Below are 23,723 nucleotides of genomic sequence, written 5' to 3'. Positions count from 1 at the left end.
GACGTAACAAGGATCTGGGTTTTCTAGCCCACTATAAACCATAAGTTGTATTTCACTGCTTATCACCCTTCCCCCCCCCCCTCCCCTCCCCACAAACATCCTGCTAGACTATGGAATGCTTTGAAGTCCCCATGCACATCTCCTACCCACTCTGCTAGACCATCTATGAGGGACTGTTATATACACTGTCAGCTAACACATTTGCTTATTTCTGATCTGATGAAGAAGGGCAACCTTCGAAAGCTAATCAAGAAATGTATTCAGTTATGTCCAATAAAAAAGGTATCATCTTATTTTCTTTTCCATGTTTTATTTTGTTTGATTTCTATTGATAACAAGGATCTGGGGTTCCTAGCCCATTATAAACCATAAAGCTGTATGTCTCTGTTGATCACCCTCCCCTCCTATCCACACCCATCCTGTTAGAATATCAATGATATGCTTTGATGTCCCCATGCATACCTCCGACCCACCCCCATCCTCCCACCCTGTCAGACTGTCATAGTAATGCTTGAATGTTTTCACTTATATACATAGTCAGCTAGCACATTTGCTTATTTCCGATCTGAGGAAGAAGGGCAACCTTCGAAAGCTAATCAAGAAATGTATTAAGTTATGTCCAATAAAAAAGGTATCATCTTATTTTCTTTCCAGGTTTTATTTTGTTTGATTTCTATAGATTCTACATGGAATGTTGCTATTCCACTAGCAACATTCCATGTAGAAGTCGGCCCTTGCAGATCACCAATGTGGCCGCGCAGGCTTCTGCTTCTGAGTCTGACGTCCTGCACGTACGTGCAGGACGTCAGACTCACAGAAACAGAAGCCTGCGCAGCCTTCTACATGGAATGTTGCTAGTGGAATAGCAACATTCCATGTAGAATCTCCAATAGTAGCAACATTCCACGTAGAATCTCCAATAGTAGCAACATTCCATGTGGAATCTCCAATAGTAGCAACATTCCATGTAGAATCTCCAATGGTATCTATTTTACTGTCATAGTAATGCTTGAATGTTTTCACTTATATACACTGTCAGCTAGCACATTTGCTTATTTTCGATCTGAGGAAGAAGGGCAACCTTCGAAAGCTAATCAAGAAATGTATTAAGTTATGTCCAATAAAAAAGGTATCATCTTATTTTCTTTTCCAGGTTTTATTTTGTTTGATTTCTATAGATTCTACATGGAATGTTGCTATTCCACTAGCAACATTCCATGTAGAAGTCGGCCCTTGCAGATCACCAATGTGGCCGCGCAGGCTTCTGCTTCTGTGAGTCTGACGTCCTGCACGTACGTGCAGGACGTCAGACTCACAGAAACAGAAGCCTGCGCAGCCTTCTACATGGAATGTTGCTAGTGGAATAGCAACATTCCATGTAGAATCTCCAATAGTAGCAACATTCCATGTAGAATCTCCAATAGTAGCAACAATCCATGTAGAATCTCCAATAGTATCTATTTTACTGTCATAGTAATGCTTGAATGTTTTCACTTATATACACTGTCAGCTAGCACATTTGCTTATTTCCGATCTGAGGAAGAAGGGCAACCTTCGAAAGCTAATCAAGAAATGTATTAAGTTATGTCCAATAAAAAAGGTATCATCTTATTTTCTTTTCCATGTTTTATTTTGTTTGATTTCTATTGATTACCTATAATCCTTTCAAGAAATCCAGTTAATCTTTTAACTTATTAGTGGAGCATAACCACAGAGGCTTGGTATGGTCGCATTTTCAAAATTTATTTATTTATTTATTGCATTTGCATCACACATTTTCCCACCTCTTTGCAGGCTCAATGTGGCTTACAATACATCATGAATAGTGGAAATATACTAGAAAATAGACATTTAGTTTTACAGAAGGATCTTGGGCAACATGATAATGAAGAAACATGATAGTAATACTAGGGCCCAGCTAAGGAACAGCCAGGTTATTTTGAGTTAGTCTTCACTGAACCAAACTTGCTTTCCTTGTGCCATCACTATCCAGCAGGTAGGCAGTGTCTTAAAAGTGTCGCGTCCCTCACCTGTGCCGCTTCTCCGTCGGGCGTGCCGCGCTGTCAGGGTGCCGCAGGGAGTGTTGGCCAGGAGAGGCGGTCGGGCGCCAGGCCCCTGCGTCGCACCGCTGGAGTCCTGTCTGCGGTCTGGGCTGCTCCGGCCCTCCGGTCCGCTTCGGTGGCGGTGGGGAGATGCCGGCCAGGTGGACAGGGCCGGCGTTCCCCGAGAAAGGGATCCCTTGCAGGCGCGGAGCCTCAGAGGAATGATGTCACTCCCCACAACGTCCGGATTGGCCGATCGCGGCTGACTCCGCCTCCTGCTTCTGGCCGGCCAATCCGGGGCTGTTGAGTCACGGTTGTGGGTAGCTCCGCCTCCTTTCAGCTGTTACCGGTCCTCCTGATGGGGAGGGCTATTTAGGAGCAGCAAGGCAGAACTCTCATTGCTTCGGCTTCTGCTTTTGTGGATTCTGTGGCGTTGGGTTTTTCTTGGACTGCTCTTGCTCTGAAACTTGCCTGGACCTGGACTCTGCTTCTGTTTGCCGCCTGCCCTGAAACTTGCCTGGACCTGGACTCTGCTTTTGTTTGCCGTCTGCCCTGAAATTTGCCTGGACCTGGACTCTGCTTTTGTTTGCTGCCTGCCCTGAAACTTGCCTGGACCTGGACTCTGCTTTTGTTTGCCGCCTGCCCTGAAACTTGCCTGGACCTGGACTCTGCTTCTGTTTGCCGCCTGCCCTGAAACTTGCCTGGATCTGGACTCTGCTTTTGTTTGCCGCCTGCCCTGAAACTTGCCTGGACCTGGACTCTGCTTTTGTTTGCCGCCTGCCGTGAAACTTGCCTGGACCTGGACTGTGCTTTTGTTTGTCACCTGCTCTGAGACTTGTCTGGTCTTGGACTTTGCTCCTGCTTTCCATCTGCCCTGGAAGTCTCATCTGTGTCTACACACCCCTGACCTCCTGAGGAGTTGCTGCTCCACTCTTCAGGTAAGATCAGGATTGTCCGGCTGCCTAACTCTGTTCGGCACAGGGGCTCACTTTCTGAGGGTTACTAGGCCTGACAGTAAGCCGAAGCCATGAGCTCGCCGGATAAGCCTGATTTGACCGACCTGGCCCAAGCTCTTCAACAACAGCAGGCCCAGCTTAATAGACTTTCGGGAGTCCTTCAAGATGTATGCTCACAGATGTCGGCCCAGCGAAGTCCGACTACTGGTGCCAGCCGGACAACTCCACCCCAGCTTTCCTTCCATTTACCTGAGCCTCCCCGGTTTGACGGTACACCTGCCGCCTGCCGCAGGTTTTTGAACCAATGCCAAATGCTCTTTGACATGCAACCTGCTTCATTTCCTACAGACAGATCCAAGATTACATACATCATCTCGCTACTGTCTGGGTCAGCCCTGGCATGGGCCTCACCCTTGTGGGAACAACAAGACCCTCTTCTTTCTGATCTGGGAGAGTTCCTGCGAAGGGTTCGCATGGTGTTTGACGTCCCGGGACGCCCCTCCTCCGCAGCTAGTGAACTGCTGCGTATTCAGCAAGGAAGCAGTTCAGTCGGGGCCTATGCTATCCAATTTCGTACTCTAGCGGCAGAGCTGAAGTGGAATCAAGAGGCCCTCACGGCGATCTTTTGGCAAGGCCTGAACGGGCGTATCAAGGATGAGTTGGCTGGCCGGGAGGTTCCTAGTACACTGGATGCACTTATTTCCCTCTGTGTCCGGATTGATGTTCGATTCCAGGAGCGAGCACGAGAACAGGGGACTTCGCGTCCGCCTCGAAGAACTTCTCCTCCTAGGCGACGGCCCATGTCTCCTCAGGGTGCTGCAGGATCGACCACAGAGGGGTCTGAAGAACCTATGGTGATTGGCAGACATCGTCTTTCAGCCGTTGAGAGGGCCCATAGACGAAACAATAGACTTTGCCTTTATTGTGGTAAACCTGGTCACTTTGTGAAGGAGTGTCCCAATAAGCCGGGAAATGCCTAGACCCAAGCCCTGAGGAAGGGGTGGCGTTGGGTCACTCGAATTCCCTTCCAGATAACTTGATTTCTGTGCCTATAATTCTCCTTTGGCGTGACTTCAGGGTGAACACTTTAGCTCTGTTGGACTCTGGAGCGGGAGGTAATTTTATTGATGCATCTCTTCTTAAAAGGCTGGGAGAACCTTCAGTTCCTTGTAGGCCCGCGCTGCAGGTAACGTCCATTCATGGCTCGGCTCTGCCTCATCTTGTTACTCAGCTCACCCCACCACTGAAGATGCAAGTGGGCCTCTTGCATCATGAAGAGATCCAATTTTTTATTTTGCCCCATGCTATCCATCCTGTTATTCTAGGGTTACCCTGGTTACGTCTGCACGCACCCAGCATCAACTGGCCGACTGGGGAGATCAGTCAATGGAGTAAACGTTGTTTTGAGGTCTGCCTGACTCCTGTGGAACCTCCTCCTAGAAGCATTGCCGCCTCACCTGGGATTCTTCGACCTTATGAAGCTTGTCTTCCTGAGGAATATAGTGATTTTCAAGATGTTTTTGATGCACGGGAGGCAGACTCCCTCCCTCCCCATCGCCCCTTTGACTGTTCTATTGATTTACTGCCGGGCAAGATGCCTCCTAGGGGACGATTATATACTCTGTCCAGAACTGAGTCGGCTGCTGTGCGGCAATACATTCATGAGAATCTTACCAAGGGATTTATTCGATCCTCCTCCTCCCCGGCTGGTGCGGGGTTTTTTTTTGTGTGTCCAAAAAGGACGGGTTGCTGAGACCTTGTATTGACTATCGGGGACTGAATGCTATCATGATTAAGAACCGCTATCCTCTTCCTCTAATCCCTGAGTTATTTGATCGTCTTCAGGGGGCGGTTATCTTCACCAAGTTGGATCTCCGAAGTGCATACAATTTGATCCGCATTCGTGAGGGGGATGAGTGGAAGACTGCATTTAATACTCACGAAGGCCACTTTGAATACCGGGTCATGCCTTTCGGCCTGTGTAATGCTCCAGCTGTTTTTCAGGACTTTATTAATTTCATTTTCCGGGATTTACTGTATTCATCCGTCATTGTCTATTTGGATGATATCCTAATCTTCTCTGCTTCTCCTCAGGACCATCCAGGGCACGTGCGCACGGTGCTCCAACGCCTTCGGGCTCATCGACTGTTTGCCAAGTTGGAGAAATGTGCATTTCACCAGTCGACTATTCCTTTTCTGGGACATATTATCTCCGCCGATGGCCTTCAGATGGACCCTGCTAAGCTTCAGGCTATCCAAGATTGGCCCCTGCCTCAAGGACTCCGGGCCTTGCAGAGGTTCCTTGGTTTCGCCAATTACTACAGACAGTTTATTCCACATTATTCTTTGATTACGGCTCCTTTGACAGCTTTGACCAGAAAAGGGGCCGATGTGCGGAATTGGTCCCCCACTGCTCTGGAGGCTTTCTCTACTTTAAAGACTGCTTTTGTGTCTGCTCCAGTACTCCGTACTCCGGATATTGTGAAGCCTTTTGTTGTTGAAGTGGATGCATCTGCTCTTGGAGCTGGAGCTGTCTTATCACAGGTGGCTTCTTCTGGTAAACGGCATCCTTGTTTTTTCTTTTCTAAGAAGTTTTCCCCAGCGGAGCGTAATTATACGGTGGGGGACAGAGAATTGCTAGCCATGAAGCTTGCCTTTCAGGAATGGCGTTATCTTCTTGAGGGGGCCGCACATCCTTTTACTGTGATCACTGATCATAAGAATCTTCTTTATTTACAGGATGCCAAGCGTCTCAATCCACGGCAAGCCAGATGGTCTCTTTTTTTTGCCCGTTTTGACTTTCACTTGATCTTCCGACCTACTGAAAAAAACGTCCAAGCTGATGCGCTCTCCCGAGCCTTTGAGGAGCCCGATGAACCTGATGAGGTTTCTCCTATGCTAGATCCGGCTTGTCTTCCTGCGTCGGTGGTGGCTGCTGCTTCTCTGCGGACCCCGGTTCCTTCCCGCTCCAGACGCAAGGTGTTACAGTGGGGTCATTCTTCTGCTTTTTCTGGACATTTTGGGTTCCGGAAGACTTATCATCTCATCTCCCGTTATTTTTGGTGGCCTCATATGGCTCAGGACATTCTACAGTTTGTTTCTACCTGTCCCACCTGTGCTCGCACCAAGTCTCCTCCGGGCAAGTCCTGGGGACCTCTGCAACCCTTGCCCATACCTCAGCATCCGTGGCAGGACATTTCTATGGACTTTATTACGGATCTTCCTCCCTCCAAGGGTAACACTGTCATCTGGGTGGTGGTGGATCGTTTTTCCCGCATGGCACATTTTGTTCCTATGCGAACCCTACCTTCTGCTGCTGTTTTGGCCTCCCATTTTGTCCAGCATGTTTTTCGGTTACATGGATTTCCTCAGCGTATCATCAGTGATAGAGGTTCTCAATTCACGTCTCGATTCTGGAGGTCCTTGTGCTCCGCTTTTGGTGTCGCCACACTTTTTTCTTCAGCTTATCATCCGCAGACGAATGGCATGGCTGAACGGACTAATCAGACGCTTAAGGCTTTCCTCCGGGCTTTTACTAACGCCCGTCAGGATAATTGGACTGATCTTTTGCCTTGGGCTGAGTTCGCCTACAATAATAGTGTGCACTCTGCCTCCCAGACTTCACCCTTTTTTGCTGTTTTTGGACGTCATCCTTGTCTTCCTCCTCCGCTTCCTTTGGATCACGCTCCTCCACTAGTTCAGCCGACTCTCTCCACTATCCAGGACACTTGGGGAACAGTACAGCACCACTTGCAGCGGGCGGCAGTCCGGTATAAACGGTTTGCTGATCGCCATCGTCGGGCCGCTCCTGTTTTCCAGCCTGGGCAACGGGTGTGGCTCAGCACCAAATATCTGAAGCTTCGTCTTCCGTCCTTGAAGTTTGCTCCCCGATTTATTGCTCCATTTGCTGTTCAAACCAGAGTGGGGACGGTAGTCTATCGTCTTCACTTACCTAGTAACCTGCATGTCCACAATGCTTTCCATGTCTCCTTACTCAAACCTTTCCGGGCCTCACAGTGGCATCCTGAACCTAAGCGGATTACTGTTCCTGATTCTGAGCCGGATCCTGAGTTTGAGGTACAGGAAATTCTGGATTCCAAGCTCCAAAGGGGAAGACTTTTTTATTTGATTTCATGGAAATATTTTGGTCCTGAAGGTAATTCTTGGGAACCAGCAAAGAATGTCCATGCACCCGACTTGGTTCGAGAGTTTCACTCTCGTTATCCTTCTAGACCTGGGCCGAGATGGAGGAGGGGGGCTTTCGGGGGGGGTACTGTCGCGTCCCTCACCTGTGCCGCTTCTCCGTCGGGCGTGCCGCGCTGTCAGGGTGCCGCAGGGAGTGTTGGCCAGGAAAGGCGGTCGGGCGCCAGGCCCCTGCGTCGCACCGCTGGAGTCCTGTCTGCGGTCTGGGCTGCTCCGGCCCTCCGGTCCGCTTCGGTGGCGGCGGGGAGACGCCGGCCAGGTGGACAGGGCCGGCGTTCCCCGAGAAAGGGATCCCTTGCAGGCGCGGAGCCTCAGAGGAATGATGTCACTCCCCACAACGTCCGGATTGGCCGATCGCGGCTGACTCCGCCTCCTGCTTCTGGCCGGCCAATCCGGGGCTGTTGAGTCACGGTTGTGGGTAGCTCCACCTCCTTTCAGCTGTTACCGGTCCTCCTGAGGGGGAGGGCTATTTAGGAGCAGCAAGGCAGAACTCTCATTGCTTCGGCTTCTGCTTTTGTGGATTCTGTGGCGTTGGGTTTTTCTTGGACTGCTCTTGCTCTGAAACTTGCCTGGACCTGGACTCTGCTTCTGTTTGCCGCCTGCCCTGAAACTTGCCTGGACCTGGACTCTGCTTTTGTTTGCCGTCTGCCCTGAACTTGCCTGGACCTGGACTCTGCTTTTGTTTGCCGCCTGCCCTGAAACTTGCCTGGACCTGGACTCTGCTTTTGTTTGCCGCCTGCCCTGAAACTTGCCTGGACCTGGACTCTGCTTCTGTTTGCCGCGTGCCCTGAAACTTGCCTGGATCTGGACTCTGCTTTTGTTTGCCGCCTGCCCTGAAACTTGCCTGGACCTGGACTCTGCTTTTGTTTGCCGCCTGCCGTGAAACTTGCCTGGACCTGGACTGTGCTTTTGTTTGTCACCTGCTCTGAGACTTGTCTGGTCTTGGACTTTGCTCCTGCTTTCCATCTGCCCTGGAAGTCTCATCTGTGTCTACACACCCCTGACCTCCTGAGGAGTTGCTGCTCCACTCTTCAGGTAAGATCAGGATTGTCCGGCTGCCTAACTCTGTTCGGCACAGGGGCTCACTTTCTGAGGGTTACTAGGCCTGACAAAAAGATGGAGGATAAAGGATTGTTTATTTTTTTTTAACATCACACATTATTCCAAGCAAACTCGGGTTCAATATGGTTTACATTTGAAAATACAGTGAGATAGAATAATAGGATTCAGTTATATCATGGGAACAAATAGATGGATATGTCTGAAACATTTAACAAACTTGAGATTAGCATATATATGATATATTCCCAACTGAGCATTTAAAAGTTTGTCCGTTAATGATACCATATGTTCAGAAATCCATAGCCATTTAGAATAGGCTGGCTATGCAAATAGTGTGCTCTGACTGTTTAATCTGCTCTGCATATAGTGTGCTCTGTATTAGAACTTTTTTCCTTTCCTAACAGTGTGCTGAGCTCTCCCTCCCCCACCCCATTCCACCTGGTCCTTCTGCAGACATTTTAATTGCTTAGGAGGGGCTAAACTGAGCAGCCTCTGTGGTCTTCCTTATCTTCTGGCTGAAGGAAACTCACACAGCTAAGACTTGTGCTGGCTAAATTCCTGGTTATCCCTACCCTTTGGCTGTGTTTTCTCTGGGCATCTCTCCCTTCTTTCCTTGTCTATCATTGTCACCGCATTTATATCGTTCCTAAAAAGAAAAAAAAAAAACCTCTTGGCTCTGCAAATAGTGTGATCTGACTATTTAATCTGCTCTGCATATAGTGTGCTCTGACTGTTGTGATTTGATTGTTGTTTCTAACTGGTTTATTGATATCTGTAAATCTGAAAAGGAGATTTCAGATTTCAAAGCAGCTAGCAAGTATTAGAACTTTTTTCCTTTTCTGGAGATTGTTTTAAAACCTAACACATTCCACAGGTTTTAAACTTTAAGTCCTCCCCCCACCCCAAGACTGACACTTCCTAAATAACTTTCCTAACTATTCTACTTATTACAAATTAACTCCACCCAAATTACAACTGCTTCTGGTTGCCTATGTATGGCTGAGGAGTAAAGTTAATCTTGCACAGTATTTAACCCCATCATAGCATACCTGTTCATTCCCATTCCAACAAATCAGGATGACTTTTATTCTCTGTAATAATTGTGGTGTTTCAGTTTCAAGGCCAATATTTTGGAGACTTAAGGCTTGTCCTGTCTGTCATCAGCTTGCTAGTTTAAAACAGGAACTCAGTAAGGTGAAACAGGAATTAGATGCACTTAAAGCAGCTTCTAAGACTACACAAAACCATGCAGCACAGAATCAAGCCAAATTCACACCACTGCCTCCAAGGATAAAACCACTTAGGAATAGATGGTTCATAGTAGGCTCTGGCAGACTTCGCTATGTGCACCAGAGGCATCCGCCCTCACAAGTGTTGCCCCTACAGAATTCTTTTGCTCCATTACAGCATGGTGATGATCCTGAAAATAGAACTGAGGCAGAAGAGAAAGAAATGAAGTTGGAACAAAATGATATGAAGGTACCCAAAGAGAAAAGACAACCCCAAATCACAAATGTTGAAGCACATACCAGGAAATGTACATGGAAAGCGATGGCCACAAATGCTCGCAGTCTAAGCAATAAAGTTCATGAACTTCAAGCCCTGATGTTGGAGGCAGACTTAGACATTGTTGCAATCACGGAGACGTGGCTAAATGGTTCGCATGATATAATCTGTTTAGGAAGGATAGAGAGAGTCGTAAAGGTGGAGGAGTAGCTCTATATGTGAGAAATGATATCACAGCGACCGAAATGACAGGGACCTGGGGAAAGGAAGAAGCGATATGGATCACCTTAAAAAGAGAGGATAGAACTTCTGTACACGTGGGTGTTGTCTACAGACCTCCGAAACAATTGGAGGAATTAGATAAAGACCTGATCACAGATATTCAAAAGTTGGGAAACAAGAGAGAGGTGCTGTTGCTGGGAGATTTCAATCTGCCGGATGTAGATTGGAAGGTTCCGTCTGCGGAATTGGAAAGAAGTAGAGAGATCGTGGATGCCTTCCAAAGCGGTTTGCTCAGACAAATAGTGACAGAACCCACGAGGGAGGGAGCAACGAGGGAGAATGCAAGATAAACCTTGCATTCTCTACCTCACCACCTCTCCCTCCACTAGTCCATTCCCCTCTCTCTCCTTCCCCTCATTCCCTTTCCTCCTTTCCTGAAGTTACTATTGAGGAAACTACACTTCTCCTTTCTTCCTCAAAATGTACCACCTGTTCCTCTGATCCCATTCCCACCCACCTTCTTAATGCCATCTCACCTGCTCTTATTCCTTTTATCTGTCACATTCTCAACCTCTCATTTTCCACTGCGACTGTCCCTGCTGCCTTTAAACATGCTGTGGTCACACCTCTCCTTAAGAAGCCTTCACTCGACCCTACTTGTCCCTCTAATTACCAACCCATCTCCCTCCTTCCTTTTCTCTCCAAATTACTTGAGCGTGCTGTTCACCGCCGCCGCTGCCTTGATTTTCTCTCCTCACATGCTATTCTTGACCCACTACAATCTGGTTTTCGCCCTCTCCACTCAACCAAAACTGCACTTACTAAAGTCTCCAATGACCTATTACTGGCTAAATCCAGAGGTCAATATTCCATCCTCATTCTTCTTTATCTTTCCGCTGCTTTTGACACTGTCGATCACAGCATACTTCTCGATACCCTGTCCTCACTTGGATTCCAGGGCTCTGTCCTTTCCTGGTTCTCTTCCTACCTCTCCCTCCGCACCTTTAGTGTTCACTCTGGTGGATCCGCTTCTACTTCTATCCCTCTGCCTATCGGCGTACCTCAGGGTTCTGTTCTTGGTCCCCTCCTCTTTTCTATCTACACTTCTTCCCTTGGTTCATTAATCTCATCCCATGGCTTTTCCTACCATCTCTATGCTGATGACTCCCAAATCTACCTTTCTACCCCTGATATCTCACCTTGCATCCAAACCAAAGTTTCAGCATGCTTGTCTGACATTGCTGTCTGGATGTCTCAATGCCACCTGAAATTAAATATGACCAAAACCGAGCTTCTCATTTTCCCCCCCCAAACCCACCTCCCTGCTCCCCCCGTTTTCTATTTCTGTTGATGGCTCTCTCATTCTCCCTGTCTCCTCAGCTCGAAACCTTGGGGTCATCTTTGACTCTTCTCTCTCCTTCTCTGCTCATATCCAGCAGATTGCCAAGACCTGTCATTTCTTTCTTTACAACATCCGTAAAATCTGCCCCTTTCTTTCCGAGCACTCTACCAAAACCCTCATCCACACCCTTGTCACCTCTCGTTTAGACTATTGCAATCTGCTTCTTGCTGGCCTCCCACTTAGTCACCTCTCCCCTCTCCCCTCTCCAGTCGGTTCAAAACTCTGCTGTCCGTCTCGTCTTCCGCCAGGGTCGCTTTACTCATACTACCCCTCTCCTCAAGTCGCTTCACTGGCTCCCTATCCGTTTTCGCATCCTGTTCAAACTTCTTCTACTAACCTATAAATGTACTCACTCTGCTGCTCCCCAGTATCTCTCCACACTCGTCCTTCCCTACACCCCTTCCCGTGCACTGCGCTTCATGGATAAATCCTTCTTATCTGTTCCCTTCTCCACTACTGCCAACTCCAGACTTCGCGCCTTCTGTCTCGCTGCACCCTACGCCTGGAATAAACTTCCTGAGCCCCTACGTCTTGCCCCATCCTTGGCCACCTTTAAATCTAGACTGAAAGCCCACCTCTTTAACATTGCTTTTGACTCGTAACCACTTGTAACCACTCGCCTCCACCTACCCTCCTCTCTTCCTTCCCGTACACATTAATTGATTTGATTTGCTTACTTTCTTTTTTGTCTATTAGATTGTAAGCTCTTTGAGCAGGGACTGTCTTTCTTCTATGTTTGTGCAGCGCTGCATACGCCTTGTAGCGCTATAGAAATGCTAAATAGTAGTAATAGTAGTAGTAGTAGTAGATCTGGTGCTCACAAATGGGGTTGGCGTGGGCAGCAGTGACTATCAAACAGTTTGGTTTGATATAACAGCTAAAGTGGAGAGCGGCCACTCAAAACTCAAAGTTCTGGATTTCAAGCGTGCTGACTTTAGTAAAATGGGGGAATACCTGAGGAAGGAGATGATGGGCTGGGAGGAAATACGAGAAGTGGAAGGACAGTGGTCCAGGCTGAAAGAAGCTATAAGTAGAGCCACGAACCTTTATGTAAGGAAAGTAAATAAAAGCAAGAGAAAAAGGAAACCGATATGGTTCTCCAAGCAAGTGGCTGAGAAAATAAAGGCTAAAGAGTTGGCGTTCCAGAAATACAGAAAAACTCAAGAAGAGGAACACGGAGAGGAACACCGGATGAAACTGAAAGAAGCCAAGAGAGAGATACGTCTGGTGAAAGCGCAAGCGGAAGAACAAATGGCTAGAAATGTAAGGAGGGGTGACAAAAATTTCTTCAGGTATATTAGTGAAAGGAGAATGTGTTTTGCTGCTCTGCATATTCACCTCTGCCTTTATTAATGTACTGTCGTTGGTAAACGTGTTCAGAATTGGTGTTAAGGCGCTTCTTTGCAGCCTTTAGTGTTACTTCAAAAAGTACCTGGCAGTGAAGGGATTTTGTACTGCTATTATTGAGGTGCTACCAGAATTTGAATACATCTCTGAAATCTACAGGACACTTTCTCTGCACTGGAATCGGGTCAGCATTTTGATTTTCGGCATCCCTGATCAAGCTGTTTTTTTCATATCAAAGTGAGCTCCCTTATATTTAATACGAGTACATTCAACATATATTCACCACACTCTACAGAAAGAGTGTGTTTTATAGCCCCTGAAGCAGCCCTGTTGGGCGAAACACGGCCTGTGTCGGGCTGTTTGTGTGTATACATATTGTGCAATTTGTTTTTCAATTAATAAATCCATTTGTGTTTGTTAAACGATCTGCTCTCTTCGTGTTCCACTATGTAATTATATTGCAGGATCCTGCCATGTGTGTTGAGAAGTTTGCCATTGTAGTAGACTTATGTATGTTCAATTTTAAGATATGGGATAATGTAATCATATTTAAAAATATCAATTTTTTCATTAAATGTGTGTGTGGTTATGTTGATTCAGGGCAGCTGTTGGACAGACTACTTAGAAATCCATCATCAAGTGCATTCTAAGGCTTTATTTTGTAGTATCACAAGAAACACTACTATATACACAGGACCCACCCAAAATCTCAGGTCTGGCTATGCCACTGCTCAGTTCCCCCTCCCCTTCCCTCCCCCAGTCTGTGGTTCTCTGTCAATCTCCTCCCCTCCCCTCCCTCCCTCCCTCCCGTGATTCTTTCTCAATGCCCTCCTTCCCACTCCTGCCCGCCTGGTCTGACATCTCTCCCTCCAGGACCGCTGGCAGCTCTTTCTCTCCTCTTCCTTTCCCAAACCAACCCGGCTTACCTTTGCAGGAAGTCTTCGCCCTGCACCGTCAGTGGCAGCCAAATGGGAAGACGGCCTGCACTGAGCCTTTCCCTCTGACCAGTTCCTCTCTCTTCTGAACAGGAAGATTAATGTGCAGGCCTAATTTTATCATTTGTAACCTGTAATTTTTGATTGTTTTTTTTTTCAGAGCTCCAGGATATAGTTGCAGATTTTGGATCCTCTGGTATCACAAAGCTCAGCAGGGCTGGTGTTATCATTAGGTGAACTTAGTGGTCACCAGGAATGCCAGACTAGCAAGGCAGAACTGCAGGCTGAAACAATGTGGCTGACAGAGATATTCAAGCAATGTTAGCTGGAGATCGTGTACAGCCAGTGGGTGAAGTGAGGGTCCCGTAACCACAGCTTCCTACCACTCCACCTTCTCTTTAGTGGCAACAGTGCAACTACATTCAAATCACTTATTTTGAACGTGCTCACAGTGCTGCCATTGAAGAGAAGGTAGCAATGGAAATGGTAAGCGGGGGGGGGGGGGGGGGGGGCAATTACTACCGTTGGACTCCTGCATTGTAAAAGGGCCCCTTATTGCGGGCAAATGGGGAAGTTACCACAAAATGCTTTAATACTTTTTCTGATATTTCCCCAGACACTAAGCCCACATTAGGGCTTAGTGTGCATTAGTGAAAGGGCCCCTCGTTTATGTCAGGGGGTTTCTTCCAGTTTTATTTTTATTTTATATTTCACTGGTTACTTGTCCATCTCAGTGCTTTATGTTAATACAAATAACAAGAAATTATAATCTTAAATAAAAAAAATCACAAAATAAGAACAAATATGAGAATACATAACAATAATATACAGTAAAATATACAGGTCTTGTGCTTCCTCTAATGCTTTTGGCCCTTTCAGCCTGCTGTTGGGATAAGGGGTCTAATGTTCCAATCACGCCTTGGAAAAGGTGAGTCTTTCGACTAGTTCTAAAGTTGTTGTCAAGGCCTCTTAAGACTTAATATCTGTAAAACCTTAATATCCTGAAGTATAACCTCGGCACACCTGAAGCCTCTTTATTTTCTGAAACGTCCTTTATTGAATTAATAGATAGTTTACTCACTGTCAGATGTTCAGAAGTGTTGCCCCAGGGCACAGAGACTCCATAATTCTGAGAGCTGTATCAATGGATGGAGGTAGAAATCTGAAGAAAGGCAGCGTTATTGCAGAGGTGGGAAAACAGTTAAACAGATGCAAGAAGATCAGAGCTGGGTGGCTGGAATGTGCAATATCTTATGAGAAACAATGAATGAGGTAAAAAAACGGGTTCATTACAAGGGGTTTAGCAGGACAAGTGCTGTCTGAAGCACGATGGAGAATGCCTCATGGAGAAAGAGAGGTCAAGGAGGGGCTCACACAAGCCCAGGGAGGATGAGGAAAGGGACCAAAAGGAGTCTGCCATCAGGTAGCAGGGGTGGACCTAGGGGCAGTCTTTCATTAGAGGGAAAGGTCATACCCAGCTGACTTCTCAGGACAGAGATAGTAAGAATGACCAGGAAATGAAGGCAGGTAGACAAAAGAGCCAAGCCTGGCGGAGAAAGAGAGGAGGTCTTTGCAGGAGAATAGACCAATAGTAACAGACTTTATACAGACAAACAGGGGTGACTACACCACATGTGAGACTACATTACACACAATGCATTGCTCATATATCTTTGCAGTGAGGACTGCAGCAGTAAAATCCTTAGAAATGAGAATAACAGTAAAGGCATTAAACACATTTTAGGGTCACACTATAAATTAATGCAATGCTGTTAGAGGACAGAACAGTTGTGGTATGAGGATAGAGGAAGTTTATTTGGCTTTAGTTCACACCTTTATCAGTAGTTATTTTAGATGAGTTATATTCAGGTACACTAGATATTTCAGAGAAATATAGAAAAATGAAGGCAGATGTCTACTATCCCTTCCTCTCTCCTAGAGATCCTTCATACCTGTCCCAAGCTTCCTTGAATTCAGATACTGTTTTCCTCTCCACCATTTCCATTGGGAGGCCATTTCACAAGTTCACCACCCCTTCCATGAAGAAGTATTTCCTCGGTTTACTTCTGAGTCTATCTCCTTTCACCTTCATCCTCTGCTTCCTCGTACCACAGCTTCCTTTCAATTGAAAGAGACTCACATCCTGTGCATTTATTCCGCATAGGTATGTAAATGTCTCTCTCATATCTCCCCTCTCCCCCCTTTCTTCCAAAGTATGCATATTGTGAGGCCCTTTTACAAAGGTGCGTTAGGCTCATGCAGCACATGGCCAAATGAGACTACCACCAGGCTACCACGCGCCCCTGGTAGTAATTTCAGATTTGGCATGTGCCCATAATGCCTGGATGATTTATTCATTTCCTCCCATGCAGCCCGTTTCCATACGTCTGTCTCCATGCGCTTTATGATGAAGACTATTAGGACCAATAGGAGTGAGGGAAGCTCAGGGAATGCTGCAGCTGCACAGACTAGCGTCTAGTGGTACTTCTTAAAATGCGGCTATGGGGGCAGCGAAAAAGCACCCAACCCACGGCCAAGGGCTAAAAACCTGCAACCCGTGGCTTTCTCAGAAATTCCACAGGCGGTTAATGGAAACAGCCCATTTGGCAGTATTCCCACCAACATTGCATCACCGTGGAGACCCAGACCAAGGTATCGGCCTGCTTGTCCGACATTGCTGCATGGATGTCCAACCGCCACCTGAAACTGAACATGTCCAAGACCGAGCTTATCGTCTTTCCACCAAAGCCCACCTCTCCTCTTCCTCCTCTCTCGATCCCAGTTGATAACACCCTCATCCTCCCCGTCTCATCTGCCCGCAACCTCGGAGTCATCTTCGACTCCTCCCTCTCATTCTCTGCGCATATCCAGCAGACAGCCAAGACCTGTCGCTTCTTCCTCTTTAACTTCAGCAAAATTCGCCCTTTCCTCTCTGAGCACACCACCCGAACTCTCATCCACGCCCTCATTACCTCTTGCCTTGACTACTGCAACCTTCTCCTCACTGGCCTCCCACTTAGCCATCTATCCCCCCTTCAATCCATTCAGAACTCTGCTGCACGTCTTATATTCCACCTGAACCGAAATACTCATATCACCCCTTTCCTCAGGTCGCTTCACTGGCTTCCGATCAGATACCGCATACAGATATGACCCAGTATGGTCGACGAACAGCAGCCCAGGTGAAGAGCTCCCGAGCCAAGGGTGCTCCGGGACCGACCAGAACCACCAGGCTGCGGCTGGAATAGCAATCCGAACGTCCAAACGTCCAACGATCATGATTAGGCAACAGAGGTGAGCCGTAACTGTTTATCACGGCTTCGGGCGACCACCCCACGACAACACCATTGCCGAACACAGCGCTGCTGGTGATCAGGCCTGACCACGCGACCGGTGGAGGCCTAACCACACAGCTGGCGGAAAGAGATCCGACCGCAGGGTGGTCACCCACCTAGAACAGAGTCACCCACTTACAACAGAATATAAAATAGGGGACACGAGATATGAAAATGTTGATCAACGCGCGGAAGGCGGAGTGCCAGACAACCCGCTGATGACTGGAAGTTACTCCGGACGAAATCGCCGATTGTACGCTACGTGCGCTACATGGGAACAAGCCTCTACTCCACCCGACACCGACACTACAAACGTTTTCTCATTGCTGCGGCCGGGGGCGTACCGTGGCCATCGACCTACCTCGTGGTTGTGGCGGTTCCCGACTGGACGAGGCCAGACCATGCAGGAATCGGCCAACTTCTTCACCTGACGACCTCGTGGGAGACCGGTGCAGGTCTGGCCACCCTGATCCGAATTGAGGTGCTGAATCCGACCGATAAGGGACCAGCGGACCGGGAAGATCTGCTGAGGCTCCAGCCCGAGTAACCTAGGGAGAGCCGCGGCCATCGGCTTACCTTGAGGATACGGCGGGCCCGACTGAACGAGGCCTAGCCATGCCGGGATTGGCCGACCTTGCCAGCTGATGACCCTCACGGGAGACCGCTACGAGTCAGATCACCCAGGTCAGTGTCAGAGTGCTGAGAAAAGCCCTCAGAAATTCGCGCGCCCCCGGAAGGGGCACAACATGAGGAGACACTGGATCGATCCGAAGTGGATGGAGAGCTGCATGATCGGCCATGCAAGGGATCACAAGCCCTAGGCAGACGGGAACTGCCAGGGGACCGCACGAACGCGGCATTCCGCTGCGGGAAAACTCGATCCAAGCGCCCGGGGATCAGGGTGCGGAGACCCAAAGGAAACCATAGCGGCTAAGCTACCAGCGAAGATTGCTGATGCCGAGACCCTGCTTGAGCACTGCTTCAGCGACCCAGAGCACACTTATAGTTTGTCTGTTCTTGTCTATTTGCATGTTTGCATCCTGCTCTAAATACCTCGTAAGGTCACAGTGATAGGCAAAGCTCTTATTCTTACCGATCTAACTATTGCCCGAGCTCATATTCTAACTGATCTAATTATCACTATATGCCTAATACACGTTCATGCTGTTCTAATTAGTGTTACAGCAAAACAGAACTAGCTTGCTTTGCTCAAGGACATTGATCACAATGCAATAGACTCTGTCTGTTTAATTGCTAGATCTGCTTGCTGCTCTGCCTGAGTGTATGGTAAAGCTCATATTGTTAGACACTGCTATATTTTTACATGTCTCAATTGCACTGCTTTTAACGCATACTTACAATTGCTTCTAAATGTACCACTTTGATACCTGATTATAACTGTTTCTAACTGTATTGCATTACAAATATGAATACTAACAAGCTACTGATAATAATCTACCTCATTCCCATAATCTACCACGCAAGGACCACCCCCAACATCAACAACAACCCAACCACAATTCACCAACTCTATGTACAACCTACTAACAACTTACCAGACCAAAAGCACAATAACCAACCTAAAGAAAAACCCCCCACATATGAACACCACCAACAGAAAGAGAAAAAAACCCCCAACAATGATAAATTCAACCGCCGAGGAAACAGACAATTAATAAAAATAAACACATCCAACCTCCCTACAGAACAATACCGCTCAATCCGAGTAGGATACATCAACGCTAGATCAGCAGTAAGCAACTCAGTAGACATACTAGACTGGATCACCACAGAGAATGTAGACCTTTTCTTCATCACGGAAACATGGTTCCACAGCCCTACAGATCCTGCCATCATAGAGACATGCCCACCGGAATACAAAATCACCCACTGGACAAGAAATGGAAAAAGAGGTGGCGGAATAGCCATAATTTACAAATCCGAATTCACCATCACAACCACTGGCGAATCCACCTCACCACAGCTCGAAATCGCTTCGACAAATATCATTCATCCAAACCTACAAGGACACCTTAGCGCAATCCTATTCTACAGACCACCAGGAAAATGGAAAGACTCCCAAGCACAACTCATGGACTTCATCTCGAACACATGTGTCTCTGCCTCAAACATCCTCATAATAGGAGAAATCAACCTACACCTCGAAGACGACACCTCAACAGGCACACAAAATGCAAAGAATTCTTAAAACTCTGGGATTTACACGCAGCTAATACTCAACCAATACACGAAAAAGGACACACATTAGACATCATTACACACAAATTCGACCCAGACTCAACTCTCCTACTTACAGACATAAGATGGACACCCACACCATGGACAGACCACTATAAAGCATATGTCTCCCTCCACTGGCGAAAAATGCATAAAAACGCAATCAACAAACAAGAACGAACTACATACACCACGAGAGGAAAAATAGACCCTACAACATTTTGGCAACAGGTCTACCAAAATGAATGGTCAACAAATACAGACACCATCCAATTCCTCCAAGAATGGGATGACATATGCAAAACAACACTAGACACAATTGCCCCAATCCAAACCAGAACATCACGCAGGAAAAAATCAAATCCATGGTTCACCGAAGAGCTGAAAAAACTCAAGACACAAGTCAGAAAACTAGAACGCGCATGGAATAAAAAGAAAGATGAACACACACTGAATGCCTGGAAATCACATTGGAGGAAATACAAATACACCATAAAACAAACTAAAAGACTACACTACAAAACAAAACAATGATTGGACCAAACTACAAAGACACACACAAACTCTTCTACCTTGTAAATAAACTGCTAGACACCACACCAGTTACAAACAACAGCAAAGATATACCAGGGGTCGACGACCTCGCGAAATACTTCAAGGAAAAAATTATACAATTAAGACTTAAAATACTCACCAGCCCTAGTGAATACACCACACTCCTAAATTGTCTAGACCCAGAAGACGGAATATACCCAGCAGACAGGATCTGGACCGAATTCGAATTACTGTCAGAGGACCTCATCTCTAAAACGCTCAAAAGATTCGCGAAATCCCATTGCAAACTAGACATCTGCCCAAACAACATCATGAAATCAGCTCCTCAACAATTCATAATAGACCTAACGAACCACGTGAACTTCATGCTACACAATGGACTCTTCCCAAAGGAAAAATTTTACTCACCCCAATACCCAAAGACACAAAGAAAAATGCAAGTGAAATAACCAACTACAGACCAGTAGCATCCATTCCACTAATAACCAAAATAACTGAAGGGATGGTAACCAAACAACTCACAAATTATCTCAACAAGTTTTCAATACTACATGATGCCCAATCAGGATTTCGGTCAGATCACAGCACAGAAACAGTATTAATTACCCTAATGACCAAATTCAAACAAATGATTGCTACCGGCACCAACATACTCCTCTTACAATTTGACATGTCAAGTGCCTTTGATATGGTCGATCACGGAATACTATTACACATACTTGAATATTTTGGCATCGGAGGCAATGTCCTAAACTGGTTCAAAGGGTTCCTAACCTTGCGCTCATATCAAGTGACATCAAATTCAACTACATCTGCTGCATGGACACCTGAATGTGGAGTACCGCAAGGATCCCCCCTCTCGCCAACTATTTTCAACCTAATGATGATCCCCTTAGCAAAACTTCTATCAAATCACAACCTTAACCCTTACATATACGCAGATGATGTAACGATATATATTCCTTTCAAACGAAACATTAACGAAATCTCCAACGAAATCAACCAAAGTCTACACATCATGAATACCTGGGCAGATTCATTCCGATTGAAACTGAATGCTGAAAAAACTCAATGCCTCATACTTACCTCCCAATATAACACGAATAAATTTACCGCCATTAACACACCTAATCTACATCTGCCAATCTCCGATACTTTAAAAATCCTTGGAGTCACTATGGACCGCCACCTAACACTTGAGACTCACGCAAGTAACACAACCAAAAAGATGTTCTACTCCATGTGGAAACTGAAAAGAATAAGACCATTCTTTCCAAGATCCGTCTTCCGCAGCCTAGTGCAATCACTCGTACTCAGCCATCTGGACTACTGCAACTCACTATACGCAAGCTGTAAAGAACAAATACTGAGGAAACTTCAAACAGCCCAGAATACAGCAGCCAGACTCATCTTCGGAAAACCAAAATAAGAAAGCGCAAAACCCTTACGTGAGAAACTGCACTGGCTCCCAATCAAGCAACGTATCACCTTCAAAGTATGCACCTTAGTCCACAAAATCATTCACGGTGAAGCCCCTATATACATGTCTGATTTAATAGACCTGCCACCCAAAAATGCTAAAAGATCATCCCGAACTTTCCTCAATCTCCACTTCCCTAACTGCAAAGGCATAAAATACAAAGTACTGCATGCATCAACCTTCTCTTATATGAGCACGCAACTCTGGAATACACTACCACGCAACCTGAAAACGATCTACGAATTAACCGACTTCCGCAAATGATTGAAGACTTATCTACATAGTAACATAGTAACATAGTAACATAGTAGATGACGGCAGAAAAAGACCTGCACGGTCCATCTAGTCTGCCCACGATAAACTCATATGTGTATACCTTACCTTGATTTGTACCTGTCTTTTTCAGGGCACAGCCGTATAAATCTGTGCAGCAGTATTTCCCATCTCCCAACCACCAGTCCCGCCTCCCATCACCGGCTCCGGCACAGACCCCGTATAAAAAGTCTGCCCTCCCCCATCCTAGCCTCTCAACCACCAACCCCTCTTCCCCCTGCCACCCAATTTCAGCTAAGCTTCTGTGGATCCATTCCTTCTGCACAGGATTCCTTTATGCCTGTCCCACGCATGCTTGAATTCCGTTACCGTTTTCATCTCCACCACCTCCCGCGGGAGGGCATTCCAAGCGTTCACCACCCTCTCCGTGAAGAAATACTTCCTGACATCTTTCCTGAGTCTGCCCCCCTTCAATCTCATTTCATGTCCTCTCGTTCTACCGCCTTCCCATCTCCGGAAAAGATTCGTTTGCGGATTAATACCTTTCAAATATTTGAACGTCTGTATCATATCACCCCTGTTCCTCCTTTCCTCCAGAGTATACATGTTCAGGTCAGCAAGCCTCTCTTCATACGTCTTGGAACGCAACTCCCATACCATCCTCGTAGCTTTTCTTTGCACCGCTTCCATTTTTTTAACATCCTTCGCAAGGTACGGCCTCCAAAACTGAACACAATACTCCAGGTGGGGCCTCACCAACGTCTTATACAGGGGCATTAAAACCTCCTTTTTTCTGCTGGTCACACCTCTCTCTATACAGCCTAGCAACCTTCTCGCTACGGCCACCGCCTTGTCGCACTGTTTCATCGCCTTCAGGTCCTCAGATACTATCACCCCAAGATCCCTCTCCCCGTCCGTGTCTATCAGGCTCTCCCCACCTAACACATACGCCTCCCTTGGATTTCTACTCCCTAAGTGCATCACTTTGCATTTCTTTGCATTGAATTTTAATTGCCAAACGTTAGACCATTCTTCCAGCTTCTTCAGATCTTTTTTCATGTTTTCCACTCCCTCCGGGGTGTCCACTCTGTTGCAAATCTTGGTGTCATCCGCAAAAAGGCAAACTTTACCTTGTAACTCTTCGGCAATGTCACTCACAAATATATTGAACAGAATGGGCCCCAGCACCGATCCCTGAGGCACTCCACTACTCACCTTTCCCTCCTCCGAGCGAACTCCATTTACCACCACCCTCTGGCGTCTGCCCGTCAACCAGTTCCTAATCCAGTTCACCACTTCGGGTCCTATCTTCAGCCCTTCTAGTTTATTCAAGAGCCTCCTGTGGGGAACCGTGTCAAAAGCCTTGCTGAAATCTAAGTAGATGACGTCCATAGCCCGTCCTTGATTTAATTCTCCCGTCACCCAGTCAAAGAATTCAATGAGATTCGTTTGGCACGACTTCCCTTTGGTGAAACCATGTTGTCTCGGATCTTGCAATTTATTGGCTTCCAGGAAATTCACTATCCTTTCCTTCAGCATGGCTTCCATTACTTTTCCAATAACCGAAGTGAGGCTTACCGGCCTGTAGTTTCCAGCTTCTTCCCTATCCCCACTTTTGTGAAGAGGGACCACCTCCGCCGTTCTCCAATCCCTCGGAACCTCTCCCGTCTCCAAGGATTTATTAAACAAATCTTTAAGAGGACCCGCCAGAACCTCTCTGAGCTCCCTCAGTATTCTGGGGTGGATCCCGTCCGGCCCCATGGCTTTGTCCACATTTAGCTTTCCAAGTTGTTCATATACACTCTCTTCTGTGAACGGTGCTCTATCCAGTTCGTTTTCAAGTGTACTTTTGCCAGTCCCTTTCGGTCCTTCCCCAGGATTTTCTTCAGTAAAAACAGAACAAAAGTATCTATTTAGCAAATTGGCTTTTTCTTCATCATTTTCTACATAGTGTTTTGCTGTATCTTTTAGTCTCACAATCCCCTTTTTAGTCTTTCTCCTTTCACTAATATACCTGAAGAAGTTTTTGTCTCCCCTCCGTACATTTCTAGCCATTTGTTCTTCCGCTTGCGCCTTCGCCAGACGTACCTCTCTCTTGGCTTCTTTCAGTTTCATCCGGTATTCCTCCCTGTGTTCCTCTACTTGAGATTTTTTGTATTTCTGGAAC

At 46.8% G+C, this 23,723-nt stretch overlaps 3 protein-coding genes across 3 annotated transcripts in view; 2 read left to right on the top strand and 1 right to left on the bottom strand.

Moving 5' to 3' along the window:
• LOC115468279 (E3 ubiquitin-protein ligase TRIM39-like) overlaps window positions 1–23,723 on the top strand; it is a 1,086,936-nt gene that overhangs the window by 214,027 nt on the left and 849,186 nt on the right. The window lies entirely within an intron of this gene.
• The window catches only part of LOC115468286 (E3 ubiquitin-protein ligase TRIM39-like), an 875,973-nt gene that overhangs the window by 635,140 nt on the left and 217,110 nt on the right, over window positions 1–23,723 (bottom strand). The window lies entirely within an intron of this gene.
• The window catches only part of LOC115468283 (E3 ubiquitin-protein ligase TRIM39-like), a 572,298-nt gene that overhangs the window by 514,264 nt on the left and 34,311 nt on the right, over window positions 1–23,723 (top strand). The window lies entirely within an intron of this gene.

The sequence above is a fragment of the Microcaecilia unicolor genome, chromosome 4 (genome assembly GCF_901765095.1).
Source record: "Microcaecilia unicolor chromosome 4, aMicUni1.1, whole genome shotgun sequence".
Lineage (NCBI taxonomy): Eukaryota > Metazoa > Chordata > Amphibia > Gymnophiona > Siphonopidae > Microcaecilia > Microcaecilia unicolor.
The sequence above is the reverse complement of the archived record's forward strand: the minus strand, read 5'-3'. Positions and strand labels throughout refer to the sequence as shown.